The following is a 20,257-nucleotide window of genomic DNA, read 5'->3' on the forward strand; positions in this document are numbered from 1 at the left end:
ATCTAAAACATAAATGAACAGGCAACAAGAAACTCAGTAGGAAGCTGGGTAGACACAGGACAAAGAAATCTGACAGTAGAGCTGAAGTCAAGAGGACCACGAGTCATGGGGAGAGCCACATCCTTTTATCACACTTTCTCTCCCTCCACCAACCTTTCCCCTTTATCTCTCCCTTAGGTTTACCTAATTTCTCCTGCCCTTCTACTACAGCCACTAACTCTCCTCCAGGGCTAACCCAGCAGTGGCACCGTTCTTGCCCTCCCCACAGCCTCTCCCTTCTTTCCCTGCTGCTTCTCCAGTCAATGCCAGGCCAGTAGACCTTTGCATGCCTGGCTCATCTGCCCTCCATGTCACCTCCTTACTGCCAAGGAACTCATAGGAAAAGCAAGGGGAGCTCCCACAGACTGCTCATACTCCTCTGCCACTTAAAATCTTCTTTCCAAGGTAGTGGAGGGAGAGGAAAGAGAAAAAGCAGTAGAGGCACTGCCCATTTCCATCTCCTCCTGAGCCACCTCTGCCTTCTCTCTTGGGAAAGCGGGAGTGTAGCCTAGAAAGAAATGTGAGGTCTCTTCTTCCTTGTTGTTGCCTGCACAAGCACAGACAATGTACCTCCATTTTGGAGGGACCTTAAAACACCCAATTTTAAAAACTGTTGGATGCTGCCTATCTAGCCCTGTTCTCTTTGATTTTTCAGACACACTAGGACAGGGGTAGGGAACCTGCGGCTCTCCAGATGTTCAGGAACTACAATTCCCATCAGCCTTTGTCAGCATGGCCAATTGGCCATGCTGGTAGGAGCTGATGGGAATTGTAGTTCCTGAACATCTGGAGAGCCGCAGGTTCCCTACCCCTGCACTAGGACCAAGTGCAGAATTACATATATGATAGTATCTTCAAATGAGAGGTAGGACAAATACGCTGAGCTTCAATGCTTAAGATGATCTGCACTAGGAAGGCAGAGGAAGGGAAGAGGGATCTCTACTTTGGGGCTTTCAGAACTCCATGCTCCTGTTCCATGTTGCCTGGCTCCGTGGGAGAAACAGTGGAGGCAAGGAAGAGATTTAAGGAATGAAAAAGTAAGAATAGGACAGGTCCTTTTTTTAAAAAATAGGTAACACTAGGTATAGAAGTAAGTATGAGAAGAAAAAGCAGAACAGAAAGTGAACGAGAAAGATTAGCTATAGGCCGCTGAAGAGAATCCTCGCTAAGTCACTCTCCCAATGCGAGGCAGGAAACTAGATGGCTAGCAACAGCCCAATAGGGGGATAACAAAAGCTTAGTCCTGCCTCCCTGAATGGCCAATGGGAATAACTTACATTTGAAGACGTCCTCCACCTCAGAGAAAGAATGTATCATTTATCATGGCATGCTTTGCATTTTGTTTCCATTACCTCCAATCACATAAGCATGCATCTGATACTTAAAGTCCGCTTATATTTGCATAGCAACATGTAGCAAAACCCAGAAGGAACATACATTCTCTACTTTTTCATAAGATTAAGGGTACTCACATCAAATTCCAATCCTGAACTTTGCTATGCCATTATATTTTCTCCCACCTCCTCTCATAGCACAAGTTAAAAGAGTTCTACAGGCTGTTGCAGCATTGCTGAAACCTTTTAGAGGTACTCAAATCATACAAACGCAAAGATACTACCACCTCAGAGTTTTCAGGGCTTTTGGTTGGGTGATTTTAAAAATGGCTCATCACAGACAGTGCCAATGAGCTAGATATGAGGCAACCTGAGTCACGCATGTCAATATTTCTCTATGAATGATAAATAATTTCTAGTACAGCTATAAATAAACTAGCTCTGGTACTCCCATCTTTAAGAGCTACATTAAACACTTGTAAACACCCTCAAAGATTGTCTACTGATCAAAAATCCCATTAGACAGAACTACTGATTATGCAGTGAAATTTACAAAGCATAAAAAAAATTATGTAAATACTGATACCACAAAAGTAGATGTCAACAACCCTTTGGATAAAAAAAGCTCAAGCTTTGCAGGTGAAAAGCTAAGGTGAAATATTAGTATAATGAGATAATTTAGAAGACCTGCATGAAAATGCTGGGTAAACTAAATCCCGCTCTTATGTGTTTCTGGCAGAGGCCAGTTATTCCTGGTTGCATAAAGGTTCTTTGGTGCCTCTTTTTAAATGCTTATCAATGCTTGTACACTGATTTTACAGAAGTGACTATTTGAAATGAAAAGCTGAAGAAATGTAACAGTCAATGAAAAGCAGAATAATTGTTTGCCAAATTACCCACAATGATGGTAAGGATTGCTGAATGTGTTAGTTCCATTTTCTGGAAGCAGAATTCAAAACGGAGGTATTAACCGATCAGTGCTCCCTAGAACAGTGGTTCTCAACCTGGGGGTCAAGACCCCTTTGAGGGTCGACTGACCCTTTCACAGGGGTCGCCTAAGACTCTCTGCATCAGTGTTCTCCATCTGAAAATGGATAAATGTTAGGGTTGGGGGTCACCACAACATGAGGAACTGTATTAAAGAGTCGCAGCATTAGGAAGGTTGAGAACCACTGCCCTAGAACTTCATCATGGCGCAAAGTGATTCTCATTAAGGTCAACAGAAAACACCAATACATTTTTATATTTTATATTATTAAAAGAATGCTATCACAGAAAAACATTACTTGGATCATTCATTTTCTGGACTCCAGTGGCGTAACTAGGCAAACTGGAGCCCTGGGCAAAACCTGACTTTGATGCCCCCCAAGCGCCCAGTGGTGTATCCAGGCAAATTGGATTTTGGCGCCCCCCATGGGCAGCCGCCCTCCCCCACTGTGACCAAGCAGGTCGTTTCAAAGTCACCATCACATTATAGAACATGCCCCAACTCACTAATCTGGACACAGCAATAGGTCCTGCCACACAGCAGAAATAATTTTTTTGAAAACATTTTCAAAAAATTACTGCTATGAAAATTACTGCTATGAACTCCCACCATTATTACTGCTATGAACTGCTATGAAAACATTACTGCTATGACTGCTATGAAAACATTTTATGGTGGTGTATCCAGTCCCACCACTTGGGGGAAACAGCATCACTTTCAATGTTATTTAAACTGGGACCCCCAGATTCTCCCTTTAAGGTGGATTTAAAAGGAGAATCTGGGCTAATCTAGTTTAAACAAGTGATGCTGGAATCCACCCCCAAACAGCATCCTTTTCAATGGTGTTTAAACTAGGGAGCCCAGATTCTCCTTTTAAATCCACCTTAAAGGGAAAATCTGGGGTTGCCAGTTTAAACAACATTGAAAGTGATGCTATTTTGGGGTGGGTTCTCCCCCACCCTGAAACAGCATCACTTTCAATGTTTAAACTGGGGACCTCAGATTCTCCCTTTAAATCCATGTCAAATAAGGGGGGGTTTAAAAGGAAAATCTGGGGAAATTTGGGGGGTGCCTGCTGTCAGGGGTGCAATTGTTAAGCTAGCAGCACCAAACTTTCAGGGTATTGTTAGGAGACTCTCCTAATGATACCACCCAGGTTTGGTGAAGTTTGGGTTAGGGGGTCCAAAGTTATGGACCCTCAAAGGTGTAGCCCCCATCTTCTGTTAGCTCCCATTGGAAACAATGGGTGATGGGGCACCCCCTTTGGGAGTCCATAGCTTTGGACCCCTTGGACCAAACTTCACAAAACCTGGGTGGTATCAATAAGAGACTCTCCTGATGATACCTCTCAGGTTTGGTGAAGTTTGGTTCAGGGGGTCCAAAGGTATGGACCCTCAAAGGTGTAGCCCCATCTCCTATTAGCTCCCATTGGAAACAATGGGGGATGGGGCACCCGCTTTGGGAGTCCATAACTTTGGACTCCCTGAACCAAACCTCACCAACCCTGGGTGATAGCACCAGGAGAGTCTCCTGAAACATCCCTGAAATTTAGGGGCTGCTAGCCTAAAAATTGCGCCCTCTGCAGGCCAAAAATGTAAAAACAAAAATGTAAAAATACAAAAAATCCCACAAACGAACCTGCAGTTTTTGCGCCCCCACAAGGGGGCGCCCTGGGCAACTGCCGACTTTGCCCAATGGGAGGAACGCCTCTGCTGGACTCTGATACACAGCCAGTTTTTGCTGTCCATGTTGTACCTGTCTATACTTTATGTGTGGGCAACTATGTGTCATTTGCACCATAGATAGGCATTATATTGGCATAGGATTGACAAATATATTTTACTTAAGCAGCAATGTGTAAAGTGGGACCAGGAGGAATGTTCAGTAGTAAGGTAAATTTGGCTACAGTAAGCACAAGATATACACTATAACTGCTTACAGTCACAGGTAAAGATTAAGTCTTGTCCAGTTTACATAGTGCCATATGTATCAGCACCATTTTAGATAAACAAACATACTTTTTATTGTGCTCTAAATCTCTCACCCTTGAAAAAGTTATTAATGTTTCAAAGTATGGTTTCCATAATTTTGGTGTTTTTAAAATAGTTCACAACTGTTAATAAATGATTAAAATAACTATAAACTCTATACATGCCTTGTTATGTAGATATCCAAGTTAATAACATAGTCAGTGAGCAAGTGACTATTAAAATCTTGTACATAATTTTCCACAATTCTGTCAACACTAAATTTCTGTCAATGAGGAGAGACAATTTAATAACCAGATGTTAAATTTTGATTATGAATTCTGATTTTAATCTAATTAATCAGTCTGGGCTATTCTCTAAATCCACTGCAACATAGTTCATTGTTTCAAATAATGGATGCCTCTAGTTGTCACAAGTTAATATACAGGGTAACAGTCAGTCACTGTCCAAAGCTAACCTTCTGTTGAATGAAGGCAACAGAAATCATGATCACTGACGCTCCAGAGGTTACAGTGGCCAAAGATAAATGAATATACTGCAATAAATGAAATCCAAGAGCTGGACATCATCATCTACATACTAACAGTAAAGTTGGCTAATGATACTTAAGATATTAGAGCTGTGAATTTTCAAAACAGATCATTCCACAAATCTGAAAAGGGCCCCATGTTTTAAGGAAAATGTGAAATCTTAAAAAAAATATGTTGGGGTTTTAAAACCCAAAAATGAGAAAAGAAGTTTCTGTAGCTATAAGAAATGGATTTCTTCAGTGGCTGTTGCTAAGCAACCACAGTATCCCAGCATGAATTTCGGTCATTAAAAGGCAGGATGAAGGGAAAGGCCTTTTCTAAGGTTGTTCTGGCCTTCAAGGTAGGACTCACTAGGTCCAGGCTTGGCAGTATCCATATGACTTGCTACCACACAACTTCAATAAATTATCTAGGCCACTCAACAGCAATCACCACACCAATACCAACGTGGTGTAGTCATTAGAGCAGTGGTTCTCAACCTGGGGGTCGGGACCCCTTTGGAGGTCAAATGACCCTTTCATAGGGGTCACCTAAGACTCTCTGCATCAGTGTTCTCCATCTGTAAAATGGATAAATGTTAGGGTTGGGGGTGACCACAACATGAGGAACTGTATTAAAGGGTCACGGCATTAGGAAGGTTGAGAACCACTGCATTAGAGTTTCAGATTACCGTTTGGGAGATCCAGGTTCTTATCCCCATGATGCTGTGAAAGCTCACTAGGAGACTAACCTATCTCACAAGGTTGCTGTTGGGAGAAAGTGTAAGCTGCTTTGGGTTTACATTGCAAAGAAAGGCAGGATATCAATGTAGTAAATAAGTAATAAATATAGTTGAAGATAAGGGACAGATAAAAGGAAAGTTGATTGGGGTTGCAAAAAAGAGAGGAAAGAGGAAAAGTTGAGGATATGAGAGTTGCCAGGAGGAGAGCAAGAGGAAACACGAGGGAAAAGGAGGGTCAGAGGAAACTGAAGTGCCACAAGTCCTTCTGGGTTCCCCGATGCACAACTGGGCATTGCCCAACTGCTGGCATCATGCAATTTGGCCAGACTTTTCTCAGCAAGAGACTACCAATAAGGGAAGGACAGAAAATCAAATCTCAGAAGGCGATGGAGTTGCCAGGAGAGAGCCCCTTCCCCCCCGGCCGACCTGAGCACCCAGCAGTTCTATATGGGAGAAGACATTCGTTCAGATATATAGGGTCCAGGCCATGTAGGGCTTTGTATATCAGTACCAGCACTTTGAATTGGGCCCAGCAGCAAATAGGGAGCCAGTGGAGTTTCCTCAGGACAGCTGTTATGTGCAGACGTCCAAGGATATCTGCTAGCAGTCGAGCTGCCATGTTCTGCATCAGCTCCAGACTGTCTTCAAGGGCAGTCCCATGTAGAGTGAATTTCCATAGTCTAATCAGAAGGTCACCAGTGAATGGGTGACTGTGGCCAGGTCACCCTGGTCCAAGTAAGGATACATCTGGCGAACCAGCTGGAGAACCTGGTGGGTCCTCCTCGCCATCACTGCCACGTGGGATTCCAGTGCCAGTGATGGATCAAGAATAATGCACAGGTCCTGTTCACCTACCTTTTTGGGATAAAATCATTCCATTCATTGTCAGGTGCTTCTTAATCTCCGGGACTTTGGGATCTGGCACACAAAACGCCTTCATCTTGCTGGGATTCAGTTTCAATTTATTCGCCTTCATCCAGCCCAGGGCAGCTTCTAGGTATTTGTCCAGCATTTTCTCAACCATTAAGGAGTCGCAAAGCAGTTTACAAACACCTTCCCTTCTCTTTTCCACGACAGACACCTTGTGAGGTACGTGGGGCTGAGATAATTTTGAGAGATTTGTGACTAGCCCAAGGTTACCCAACAGCTTAGTGTGAAGGAGTAGGGCATCAAACCTGGTTCTCCAGACTAGAGTCCATTGCTCTTAACCACACTACACCATGCTGGCTTTCTTGGAGGAAGTGAGGAGGAATGAGAGGCCCTTTGCAAGTCCTTGCAAGTCTCCTGTTTGTTGAACCATAATCTTTCAGTAGCACACGAAATCTGCTCAGAATCTAGTCACCATGGTGTGTTCTATTATTCATAACCAGAGTTAGTCTAATCACAGTAATCTATGAGCTAATCATCTCTGGATTAGATTACAGCAATATGTCCTTCATGAGTCTGCCTTTGAAAAGAGCTTGATGAAGGCTTCAACTCGTTCAGAACACAGCTGCTAACTAGGGCTAGCTAACACCTCATAGTTAAGAAACCTTTCTCGTTTACCCTGTTAGTTTGTGAGCCCAAATCAAAGAGCTGGCTTTGAACTAAAGGTCCAACATGCTCCAGGACCCCGTAATTAAAGGACCACTTCCTCCTCTACTGTCCTGCCAAGATGTGGAGATCATAATTGCTGACCCTCCTCTATGTGAAGTAAGAAGGGTTGCCTGAGAAAAAAACCCTGCCTGTTCTTATGCATTTGTCACTGGAATGTCCTCTTTTGCTGAAAGTTCATGCAGCTGATGGTTGGAAGCTGGTGGGATGCAGCAAGGAGGGGAAAGGAAGCAAAATTACCTTTCCTGTCCGTTCCATTACCAGAGCTCGTTGTTCCACCAGAAAAGCTGTGCTGATACAAGAGAGAGAGGGGAATGATTTCATACCTGCTCACTGCAGCACAGCAAACTGCATGGCTATTTGTCTTCATGGGTACTACAACCCCAAGAATTAACTTTCCTGAGTCAGAAATGGCTTTTGTGGGGAAGGGAAAGAAGAGAAGATCCCCAATCCTTGTGCCAGGACATCATTGGATCCATCCCTTATCTTTCCAGAAATTATACCATTCCTTGCTACCAATTATGGAGAAGGGAAGAGAAGACTAAAGAGGAATATGAGAAAGAAAAGGCACCGTTTAGCATAGATTTCAGTCAGCATCTCTTAAACAAAACTTGTCATAGATACAAATTATAACAGAGACTTTGTGTTTAGAAGTACTAAATACCAATTTATTGTATGTAGACCAGTAAAATTATTAAGATTTAAGAAATGTACACTGAATTTATAGAAAGCCTCAGCATTAAATCAACATGCTTTGTATGTAGCAACAAGTTAGTATGTACTTTTATTTAAAACGTAGCTACATAATGGAAAATTCCTGAAATAGTGTTCATAATACTCAAAATTCAGCAGACGTCTTCCCTTATATTTAGGAATAGGGAAGTGCTAAAATTTCCTATTTGATGGGTATATTCAATAGGAAAGCAACTGAATAAGGTATACTTATTCAAATTTTCTAAGAACAGAGATACAATAGCTTTTAACAACCAGGAAGTCATATTAGCTACCATCCACACAAATCAGTGTTTGTTGTAATACCATTTCTAGAAGATCTGTTTTTATACTCATCATGAAGCTTTCACCCTGGTGGAGCTAATATAACCATGAAAAGTATGAACAACACTACTGTAATCGACTGAATATAGACCATGACACTTTACCATATTGTCAACACACCCACATAAATGTCTACCCTTCACTGAGTTTCTAGAAAATTGACTAATTCTCATATGAAAGCATCATGCTTTTTAAAAAAATACAAATTCTTATTATTTTACTACTGATGGGGATGGGTTTAGAAAGTTTAAGTGTTAGTTCAGAGCATCAAAACCTTTAATTATAATAACATTTAATTATCATAACCAGCTTATTATATAGAACCAATGGTTGTGTAAAACTTTTCAGAGGTTTACAGCTGTCAGATACTAGGGCATGCTCTCTAGGAGACACTAGATCCACAAGGTGCTCAAAGCAAAGATCTGCGAGAATCTGGTCAATAAGCTCTTGCTAGATGAGTGTTTAATTTGTTCATCATATGCTGTGCATTTGTTGTAAAACACCTTGGAGGGATTCTTGGGAAAAGGGTAGACATAATTATTTCAAACACTTCCATCACCTTGCTTCAATTCCATGGAGCCAATTTGGACTGGGACCATGAGGACAAGGGTGCCTTTCTCCAATTCCCTGCATGCTATTTTTAACCACTTAAACTGGCCCCAGGGACCCACTGTTTGTCCCCAGGAGAAACTGATGTGTCTTCAGTAAAGCAAGTTCCTTGCCCCCCCTTGGGCAAATATTGGCTCCCCAGGGACATTTCAGGTCAGGAAAATAACATGGGCAGAGGAGGGTGACGTCCCTTCCTTGAACAGTCCAGATCAGAGTCAGGTCTACATGAATGCAAGGAATTAAGTTCCAAGAATGGAACTGCTAGAGTGTCTGGGAACTCCTAGCTGTGTGGGGGACACAAAGACTTTACACAAATGATTTTGCCCACTAATATAAGGTCAACGTATTTATATAATTATAACCAGAATCTATGAGTAGTCCAAGGAGTAACCATGGTGAACATCCAAACACAGATAACTTGTGTCCTTTGCATTTTGAATCTAAATCTTCCATTATTACACATATTTCTGCTAAATCTACAGCAAGCATTACAACAGATGAAAGATAAAAGGAGATCCAAAGCAATCACTCCTCCCAAGTTCTGGTCTAATTTGGACCAATGCTACCAAGTGCCTAAACGTTAAAATTCCTCCCACGAGTGCAGCCTATTTTCTCATTAGCTCTAGTACACATTCATGCTCACTCTGTGGGACGAAGCCCATCTTAGATAGAGTCACAAGTGAATTCTCCATTAGCAATTTCAGTACCTACAAAAAGATTCAAATACTTCAAAGTGCTGAGAAAATTTTAAACTGAACAAAGCATTATTTTAAAAGCTGCTGTGTTTCGACTGTTACAAGAACAATAAAGTTAGGCTTTGCCTTTTGCACTAAATGGTACAGAGGAGTAAGCAGGGTCCCCTGTTATTGTGCAGATCTTCACTAAGGAAAAGGAAAGAGAAAACATTTTAGGCAAACAGGAAATATAGCTAAACTATAAAAGATCAAAAGAATAGATTACTGGACTCCAAGTTCAACACACTATCTGCTAAATAAAGCTACAGATACAGCTCCATGATAAGAAACACACTTTGCCTGGATTCTATGCCATATCTCCAATATCTCTATACCAAGGCTGTGTTCAGAATTTCTCATATCTTGATTAACAAGTCTGCTTTTCTCATCCTTTTTTGGCCAGATACGCAACCTCCTTAAAAGAATCAAGTTCAGGAATGACCAGTTCATCCTGTTTTCAACAGCAGTTGCCTGTGCAACTTAATAACTGTCTAGTCCTTGTGGCAATCACAAAGGCACTCCGCCCTCCAAAGCAATGTTTCAAGCAAAAAATTGCGTCCAAATTGGTATAAAGTATGCCTTCGCTCTTGAACATTTTTTAAACAGCACAGCCTACCCAAAGCGCTGGGTGAGCATATGTAACATGGAAGATGTGGGTGCAAGTATATATGAGACCCACAGTCGGGTATACCAGGGCTCATCTTGCAGCAGAAAAACACTAGATATGTAAAAAATCCATGTAAAGATGACAGGTAAAAGGGCTAATAAGGACTTCTGCCTGACAACTGGAATGAAGCTGCCAGTATAAATAGCACTGTAATAGATGAGCCAGCTCAATATTAAAGTAGATCCACATACAGCTTTTATTTTCATATTAAAGTTTCCGATATTTTGCACAGAACCAGAAATAATTATGTGGTGTGTTTAAAAAAACTGTCAATGCAGAGTGCAAACTTTAACTGAAGCAGCAAGTTCAAAGTGTCTGCACATCTGACCCTGACAACTTTCTAAAACCGTTTGGCAAGTGCCAGAAAAGATGTTGGCGGGTGCCATGATGCCCATAAGCACCATGTTGGAGACCCCTGATTAAAGCTATTTAATAACAAATGCTGGCCAGGAATTGAATGATAATTACTGAACTGAGATCTCAATACTGGAAAAGGAAGGATGCAGAGAGACTATAGTCAGTAGAAAACTGAGAATGTGAAGAAAGTTACAACTTGGAATATAATTTTGTAACTTCTGCTCCAATGTTGATTGAACTTCAGTTCTGGTGGACGGCAGAGTAGTATACTGTTTACTGTAGACTAAACCATGTGACTATTGGTTTATTGTAGCTTGTGCGTGGGATTCTTCAGGGTGCAATCTTTTCCCCAATATTATTTAACATCTATATGCAATCCCTGGCACAGCTGGTCTGATGACACCAAGCTTTTTCTGTTGATGGAAAGCCAGCCGGCTGCTGACCTGGATAGTTTGGAGGCCATGGTGGAATGGTAACATCAGAGCAGGCTGAAATTAAATTAATCAAAGATGGAGGTCCTGTGGGAAGGATGAGGAGGCCTGGACTGTGGATTTCAACTGACAATATTGGACTCTTACTTATAAAACCTGGGTGTAATCCTGAAATCCCCTTGACCATGGAGACCAAGGTCACACATATGGTCAGGATGTCCTTTTTCCATTTATGTCAGGCCAGGTAGTCCCCCCCCCCTCCCCCATCTGTTCTGTACAGATCTGGCCACAGTGATCCATGCAACAATCACCTCCAGGCTAGATTACTGTAACTCAATCTATGTGAAACAATCAATATCTATTCTATAATCATTCATAATATCAGTTCAACAAAGATGGAACCAGTCATGACTAGTTAAAACAGTGTTTCTAGATTTAAACTACCTTGATACTATTGTCTTTAATGCAGGCCCTTCTCGCACAGCCCATTTAAAATGTTTTGCAAACATTTTAAAAAGAACCATTTTGACTTTTTGGACACCTTTTTTGTTGCTTCAGGTGAAAATTGCTCTTTTCCCACCATTTTCTGCCACTTCTCCGTGCCACCCGCCATTTGCTGAATGCTTCCCACAGACGTTCCCCAGCTGACATTGTGGCTGGCCACCATTTATGTATATGAATAAACTCAGTTTTGCCTGCCAATGACAGGAATGTGTTGTGTTTCCGTTTTTTTCTGTGATGTATATTTGAAGCTATGGAGACTCGAAATCTGCACATACTTGCCGACTCTCATATTGAGTCTCCATAGGTTCAAATACATCTCACAGAATTAAAAAGCAGAAAAACAACACGTTCTCGTAATTAGCAGGCAAAACTGAGTTTATTCATGTACTTACATCACTGAAATGGCAGCCACCCATGATGCCAGCTGAGAAAACATTCGTGGGAAACATTCAGCAAATGGCAGGCAGCACAGAGAATCACTAAAGCAGCAGAAAATAGCAGGCAATAAAGGTGAGCACATAAGGCAGAGAAAACAAAAGTAAGAGCTTTATAGTTGGGTGGGAAAAATAAAACATTTCTTGCTCTCCGCACAGGAAGCAGGAAATGTTTTCAAAACATTTTGAGAAAAGATTGCTAGTTTAGTGTTTTAAAATAACCCGTTTTGAGAAAATAATAAAACATATTCAAAACATTTTCAGCAAAAACTATGCGAAATTCCACCTAAAAATGCCTTTTTTCTGTCCTGAAAACATTTTATTTGGGCTGTGCAGAATGGGCTGTAGTTGACTATCTTAAACCCAACTATTCCAGTTGATTGGTGAGTTTCACCAAAAATAGTCACTAAAGATTGTAAGAAACAGTAATGAAAGGAAGAGGGGAGCCTGAAATATACAAGAGGTCAATAATTTATCTTGAAACCCCCATTCTTTCTGTTGAACAGTTCCCAGTTCAAATCACAATGCCAGGAGAAATCATGCTGAGTTGTTTAAGCATGTAAGAACTCCCATTTATATCTTTCAGCAATGTTCATAGTTGCACTGACAAACTAAATCCAGAGAAGACAAGGATGATACTGACAGAAAATCCTTGTGTCACGAGTTAAATATGGAAATTGATGGGGTTACTCTTATTCAGTAGACACAGGCTCACAGCCTTGGCATCATGCTGGAACAACTTTGTTTTGATAAGCTACTTGATGTGGAATGCAGCATGGCTGTCAATTACATCTCCTGCGCCTCTTTAGGGAGGCAGAGACCTTGCTACATTGATCCATACTTCGGTAACTTCCAAGCTAGACTATTTGTATTGAACTTTATCTGGGCTACCCTTGAAAATAGCTCTGAGGTAGATGCAAAATACTGCAGACAGTTTTCCACTAAATATCAAGAGATGCAAGCATTTGCTTTGTCAACTACACTCACTTTACCTCTGTCTTCAGTTCCAAAGTGCTGGATTTCACCTACAATATATTGCTAAAATCCACATAACCTGAAGACAGTTGCTCCCTCCATCATCTTCGCCCCTAACTTCATTAGTCAAACCAGACCCCACTCACTCATCCCTAGCAGATGGGTATTTAAAGCCATGCACCCAAGGTTATAAAATGACCTGTCTATAATTGTTATCCTTCACTTGTATTCCACATGGGCTATAAAATCTTCTATTTTAGAGTGACTTTTCTGACTGTCCAATATATTTTCAAATCATTTTATTGATTTTATATTATATTTCCTAGTATGAGCCCTGTGGCACAGAGTGGTAAGTTGCAGTACTGCAGTCAAGAACTCTGCTCACAACCTGAGTTTGATCCTGACAGAAATCAGTTTCAGATAGCAGGCTCAAGATTGACTCAGCCTTCCAACCTTCAGGTTAGTAAAACAAGTACCTAGTTTGCTGAAAGGGGAAAGCGCACACGACTGGGGAAGGCAATAGCAAACCTTGTAAACACAGTCTGCCTCGTAAACATTATGACGTGACGTCACCCCATGGGTCAGTAATGACCCAGTGCCTGCATGGGGACTAATGTTTTCCTTCCCCTGTTCTAGGCCACTTTGAACACATGCCGGAACAATGGCATATAAAACTTTAATCAATAATGTGTTCAGAATTGTAGAAAAACAGATCATAATTCACTTTATTGATCCAAAAGCGTTACATTTGTGTTGAAAAAAAGTCTTACTCTGAATCAACTCTATCGGCATGGAAGCAAATCTGAGCCAGTCACCGCTTATTCTTTCTAAAGAGGGCTATGCAATTAAAAACCTGCTCTTTTATCAATGCAGAGCCAATTATAATGTCAGGGGGCCATTTTTGTCAGATTCAATAAAGCATTATCTCTTCCTACACATTTACATAAGTACAGGCAAATAGCACGTGAACTATACTAGCATAAATTCTAGCAATCAAACAGATTGGGGAAAAGGTAAATTATTGCCCAAGTCATATGCTTGCATCCAAGGACAGCTGAGGCATCTCATACGTAGCCACACTGCATACACCAGTTCTCAGTACTACAGATAAATAAGCATACCTATTCAAATGACTCCTCTTCATTATACCTAGAGTACACTTCAAATTAGAATTTTGTATGAGAGCACACACAAGATTACTGCACCTATATGTCAAATGACCATCAAATCCCAAACCATGATCAGAGAATCTTAAACATAGTCTGATGTGAAAGATCTTAAATTATAAAATGCCAGCTGGGAGGAAAGGTGTTTTTTTCTTTTTGAGAAGTCAGGATTTAGCCCCAGCTAAGGAGAGCCAACTTACTTCACCCTCTCCCACAATCCCCGGAACACAGAAGCACAAAGGAACTCCAAACTGGGCAAATTATCAAGTAGGCCTCCCTTCAGTTTACTGTCTCATCAGTCCCAAAAGCTGCTTTAATCACATGTATAGATATATTACATACACACAGTAAAGTGGAAGGAAAAAAGTAATTTTGTCAATTAATGGTGAAAGATTGATTCCAACGAATGTTGAGAAAGAAAAATAAGCTGGCTTCATTAAAAGCAACTTATAGGTAGGTGCATCCATCCCAGGCCATTTCACAGGCACTTCTAGGAGAACACGTAGGAGATGACTTCTGTTCTTAGAGACACACAAGTATATGCTTAAAGATAAATAGTACATTAAATGCTCATGTCATATATGTCTGTAAAAGGTAGGTGTGTATGTCAGACGTGAACTAAAATGAATGACAGAATGCCCATTGTAAGCAATGGGAGAGCACTGAGAGCCCACCGAATATAGGGAAGCCAGGGATATCAATCGACTTACATGGGATCCATTAAAAAACACTACTGTAAACAAAAGTTGCAGTGAAAATACAGAAGGGATTTTAAGAAACATGTCCTGGAATGACAGCCTCCAGCATGGAATTATGCTGGAATTATCCCTGGGCCCAAATAGACTGTTCTAGGCCCAGAATGAAAGTCCCTAGAGTAAAACTTCCAGTCCCTCCGAGTAAAATAAAAATGTCCTGGGATACGAATGACAGCTCACAAAGTGGAATGACATTCCTGGGATTGACAGAAGTGTTCAGAGTCCCAAATGAGCACAGAAGAATGACTGTTCCTGGGCTCAGATGAACTGAATTGGGTCTGAAATGACAGTCCCCAGAGTGGAATGTAAGTCCCTGGGCCAAGACAAACTACACTAGGACTGGAATGACAGCCTCACAGAGTAAAAGGGCAGACTTTGCGACTGGAATCATTGGTTTGGGACAGGAATGACAGCTCCCACAGTGGATTAACAGCACCTTGGACTCAGATAAACTGGTCTGGCTGTCCTCAACCAGAGCCAGGGCCTTCTTGGCTTTGGCCCCAGTCTGGTGAAATGCTCTGTAGAATAAAACCAAGGCCTTGTTGGCACAGTTTTGCAGGGCCTGTAAGATGAAACTGTTCTGCCGGACTTATGGCTTAGGTAGCAACAGTGTCCATCTAGCAGACCTCCCACCCCCACCCCTTTCCTCTGTGATGTGTGGCATAATGATTTTAGGGGATATAATATAGACACTATTAACTAATTGAAACAAATGGTCCCATGCTTCAAGAGAATGTTTATGGATTTTACTGGAACCTTTATTGTTGGAAGATGCCCTGAGCCTGCAAAAATATATAGAGTGGCCTATAGAGTTTTAAAAAATAAACTGCTCTGGGACTGAAATAACTGCTGGCAGAATGGAATGACTATCCCCGGAATGGAATTGGAAGTGGTGTAGTTGTTAAAAGAGGTGAACTCTAACCTGGAGAACCAGACTTGATTCTTAGCTCCTTCACATGAAGCCTGTTGGGTGACCCTGGGCCAGTCACAGTTCTCTCAGAACTCTCAGCATATGCAGAGGCAGGCAATGGCAAACCACCTCTGAGTGTCTTTTGCCTAGAAAACCCTACAGTATCACCATAAGTCAACTGTGACTTGAAACCACACACACAGAAGTGGAATGACAGTTCCTGGAAGTGTCATGAATGTACTGGTACTGGTACAACACAATACTTGTGCTACGCCTGGGGCTGTAATTTCACTCTGGCGGGCTATAATTCCAGTCCCAAAGCTTCTATCTTGGCCTAGAGGATATAATTCCACAGGGGGGGGGGATCATTCCAAGGCCCTCGAAGGCTTTTCTAAATCCACTCCACACTTTTGTTGTAACTTTTGTTCACTGCAATGTATTTCCATGGGCATTCCTGGCTCCCATCATGCCCACTGGAGCTTCGGGAATCCCCCATTATTCCCAATGGGTATTTCTGTCACTGGTTTCAGTACATCCCGCTTGTGTTACATTTTGACGGTCTTCTGAAGAACATCTCAAGAAAAAAGGCAGCGTCCCAAGAAGAGAAGCGTCCCTGAGTTTTGAGAGAGACACGAAGAGAGAATTCTGGGCAGCAACCGAAAGAAAGGAAGGGGATGCCGAAGGAGACAGAGAGGAGCGAGGAGCGAGAAAACGCCTTCCTGCCCCCCGAGATGCCCGAGGCGACGTGGGCAGCCCTCGGGACTGCGCGGGGCAGACTCGGATAAAGGGCTGCTAATAGCCAACGACTGGGAGGGGATGACGTTCCAGCGTCCTCCAGCCCAGCAAAAGACTTCGACTTCCCCTCTCCTGCCCTGGCCCCGCCCCAACCCCCAGGCCGCCCTAACGAGGCCCCCGGCCCGATCCTCCTGTGACTCACCTCCGCTAGATGTTCCGCTACACCCCGACCATTTTCCGGTGGCCGCCGCCGGGCGGGCGTGAGGAGGGCTGCGGAGGCCCCACGGGCGGCCGCGGGCGGGGGGAGGGGCCGGGTAGGCCACGGCGGATCACCGAAAAGAGGCAGGCGCGACGACGGATCTCCGGCTTCGCCGGGACTCCATGTCTGGCGGCGGCTGGGCTGATCCCTGGCCCGGCTGGGCCGGACGGGGCGGGCGGTAACGTCGGCCCCCCCGTCTCCCTCCGCCGCCTTCTCCTCCCTTCCCTCTGGAGTCGGATTACCCAGAAGCCGCCGCGCCAAACACAGGCCCGCCGCCTCGCTCCTGCGGCTGGGGGGCGGAGCCTAAAACCCTACCCCCTGACATCCCTCCCGTCCGACGAGTCGAAGGCGAGCTCCGCCTCTCTCGCCCAGAGAGGAAACGCCGGGCCGCTTCACGTCATGCGTGAGGTGGAGTGGAAGAAAGTTAAGGAGAAACTGTGCTCTCTTGCGCCCCCTATAGGGGAATTAAATAATGACACCTTTGTATTCTCCGCGGGGACTGTAGGGCGACGCTGCCCCCCTCGCTCGCTGTCTCCTCCCCTTTGTCTTATTTCATCCAGACTGCTAGAAAATAAGACAGCCTCCAAACTGTTAGTTAGGGTTAGTGTTGGCACAAGTCGCTTCTGACTCATGGCGACCCTATGAATTAATGACCTCCAAACAGCCTTGCCCAGTTTTTACAACCCGATGTGGGTTCCTTGATTGAGTCAACCCCCCTCATGTTGTCTTCCTCTTTTCCTGCTGCCTTCCACTTTTCCTAGACTTATTTTCTTATCCAAGAGACTCTTGTCTTGGTGGCCAAAGGACGATGGCCTTCGTTGAACAATTTTAGCTTCTTCAGACTTAATTTGACGTCGAACTCATTTATCTTTTTGGTAGTCCACTGTATACTTAAACACTACTTCTCCTCCAACACCACATTTCAAATGAATCAGCTTCCTTCCTATCAGTTTTTATTATCAAACTTATTTGTCTTTTGGTTGGTCCATAGTATGATAAGTTCTATGACAGCAATTTGCCAAAACGAAACTGCAAAACAAAAGCTATTCAAGCGTGAGTAATATTCAATGACTGCGATGTCTGCCCAACATGTACACGCCCACCCTGAAGGAAGAAATGTATGCATACCAATGCTAAAATGATGAGTGTAACCACAACAGAAGAAAAGTAATAGTATTTCATTGCATGCATAAATAATTGAATGTGCACCTGAGCTATGCTTACTGGGTTAGTAGGGGTATTACTCTAATCAATGAAGGATATCTATGGACAACAAGCTATAATGAATAAATGAAACATCTTCAAACAATGATGGTGTAATTCCTGGCCAAGTTCAATTGCACACTAGTATTAATGTAGCACTTATTAAGACAGACATATATATTCACATTTCTCATTAGCAGCCATTGAATAAAAATCTTAAAAACCAGGATAGTTCACTGACAAAAATTCCTCAAGTCATAAGAGTCCCATATGTTAATTGTATTCTTTATAGTAAATATCCATTTTTAAGATCCCGACAAAGCAAATGGTGAAATGTATAGGGATCTAAATGAGCTAAACAAACCTTGCTCCTTGCGCCTCTTAAGTCCCATCCTCTCCACTAGGGCAGTCTTTTTCCCCCCTTCTATTATACTGAATCTGACCATTTGGTCTGTCAAAGCCAGTATTGCCTACTCAGACTGCAAGTGGCTATCCAGGGTCTCAGGCAGAGGTCTTTGACATCACCTCTTGCCTGATCCTTTAAGCGGAGATGTCAGGGATTGAACCGGGGACCTTCTGCATAGGAAGCAGATGCTTTACCACTGAGCTACACCCCCTTCTCAAGAAGAACATTCTATATTGTCAAATCCTTTGTTTGGTCATCAGTTATAAAGATTAAGAAAAAAGTGTACTGAAAAGAAAATAATCCTGAGTCCAAGCTCCAATTTTTTTCTTTACAGTGTAAAGAACTTGATACTAATTTAAGAGTAGCTTCTGATGGAAAAGCCAAATACAAAAGCAAAGAATCAATGCCAAACTGCAGTGCTAGAACTTTACTCTGCACACCATGGGCTTGTTTCAGATGGCAGAGCTAATGATATTAATAGGCTTTGATGGTCATAGGCAAGTCCATCAGTTTACAGTTGCTTTGTTTCCCCTTAATTTAATAGCTTCAATAATTACAGAACAAACTAAATAAAACAAATTGCTTGCATGAGAGTTTGATTCCCAGGCTAAAAAAAAAAAAGTCAGAACCAAATTTGACAATATAGAATGTTCTTCTTGAGAAGGGGGTGTAACTCAGTGGTAAAGCTTTGTTTCCCCTTAATTTATTAGCTTCAATAATTACAGAACAAACTAAATTAAACAATTTGCTTGCATGAGAGTTTTGATTCCCAGGCTTAAAAATAAGTTAAGAGCCAAATTCCCAGGCTAAAAAAAAAGTTAGAACCAAATAAATTAAAACCAGTCTATAAAATGTTATATCAAGAGGCTCATATCTAAAAACACATTTCAGGAAGAAATTCCATTGAGAACCTTTTTTCAAAGTATCTTTTATGCCTATGTCTGATCATTCCAGAAATCCATTCAGAGCTTTTTCATAGTCATAAAACTTTTAAAATGTGCACTATTCTGAGTAACACTACAAATAATGTCTTCTAGATACTAAATAGGATGGCAAAACTATTGTTGGGGTAACTATTACGCAATATGGAAAGATTAGTGATAGATTCTTCCTCTCTTAAACTGGTTGGGCCACAATACAGGAGTAGCAAGTAGCTAGAAACCTCTTCATTAAGTTAGCAGGAAATATCACCTATAATGCTGCCATGCATCTGCTCAAATAGAATGTCAGATCATATGCTGATGACCAATGCCAATTCTACTTCCTACATCCCTCAAATTGCAAAATAGTAGAACAGTAACAGTGTTGGTTTTGCATCCTTGTACACAACCAACACTTAAGAACCTGCAGATGGAGAAAAACTGTGAAAATGGCTAAGTAGTTCCCATAACTCAACCATAACAGTGGTTGATTCCTACTGCTTAATGACATGGTCTGCTCCTCTAGTTTGCTCAAGTAAAACTGGGGTGAAATGTCAGTAAGCCACAACCAGCGTATCCATTCTAAGCAAGCATGTATTACAGACTTCCCAAGACTACACTACTTTAGTTTGTGTGGCTTGAAGGTTGCTACAGGTAAAAAAAATCCCTGTTGGCAGAATACTAATATTTAAGAGAAAACTGGAGTCTAGAACCCTTTACATTCCTGACATGCTAGACTTCCTTACCAAGAAGTATCTATTAGGGAGGAGTAACCCCTCTGTAGTCTGAAGTAGTCATGTTTCTGGATGACTGTACTGCTTGACTGTTTCACATGGAAGTTAGGTATAAGATTCAAATATCACAGGACTCTTTGTTTTGTCATTTCTCAAGGTATGTTGAACATAACACCTGCAACTATTCTCATCTACCTCCTTGAATCCAT

At 42.1% G+C, this 20,257-nt stretch overlaps 1 protein-coding gene and 1 non-coding gene across 6 annotated transcripts in view; both read right to left on the reverse strand.

Moving 5' to 3' along the window:
- Window positions 1–17,074, reverse strand: part of AFF4 (AF4/FMR2 family member 4) — a 61,950-nt gene extending 44,876 nt beyond the window's left edge. For 3 of the 5 annotated variants that reach the window (XM_048487885.1, XM_048487884.1, XM_048487882.1), the window contains exon 1: window positions 16,729–17,073. The gene's annotated coding sequence lies outside the window, so the exon portion shown is untranslated. Of the gene's footprint in view, window positions 1–7,433; window positions 7,486–16,728 lie in introns of all 5 variants that reach the window. The other 2 variants (XM_048487883.1, XM_048487886.1) reach the window with 2 other exon arrangements.
- A 1,459-nt stretch (window positions 17,075–18,533) lies between these two features.
- On the reverse strand, window positions 18,534–18,605 carry TRNAR-CCU. The gene has a single exon. It is a non-coding gene; the product is annotated as a tRNA-Arg (tRNA).
- Between the last annotated feature and the right edge of the window lie 1,652 nt (window positions 18,606–20,257).

The sequence above is a fragment of the Sphaerodactylus townsendi genome, linkage group LG03 (assembly GCF_021028975.2).
Source record: "Sphaerodactylus townsendi isolate TG3544 linkage group LG03, MPM_Stown_v2.3, whole genome shotgun sequence".
NCBI lineage: Eukaryota > Metazoa > Chordata > Lepidosauria > Squamata > Sphaerodactylidae > Sphaerodactylus > Sphaerodactylus townsendi.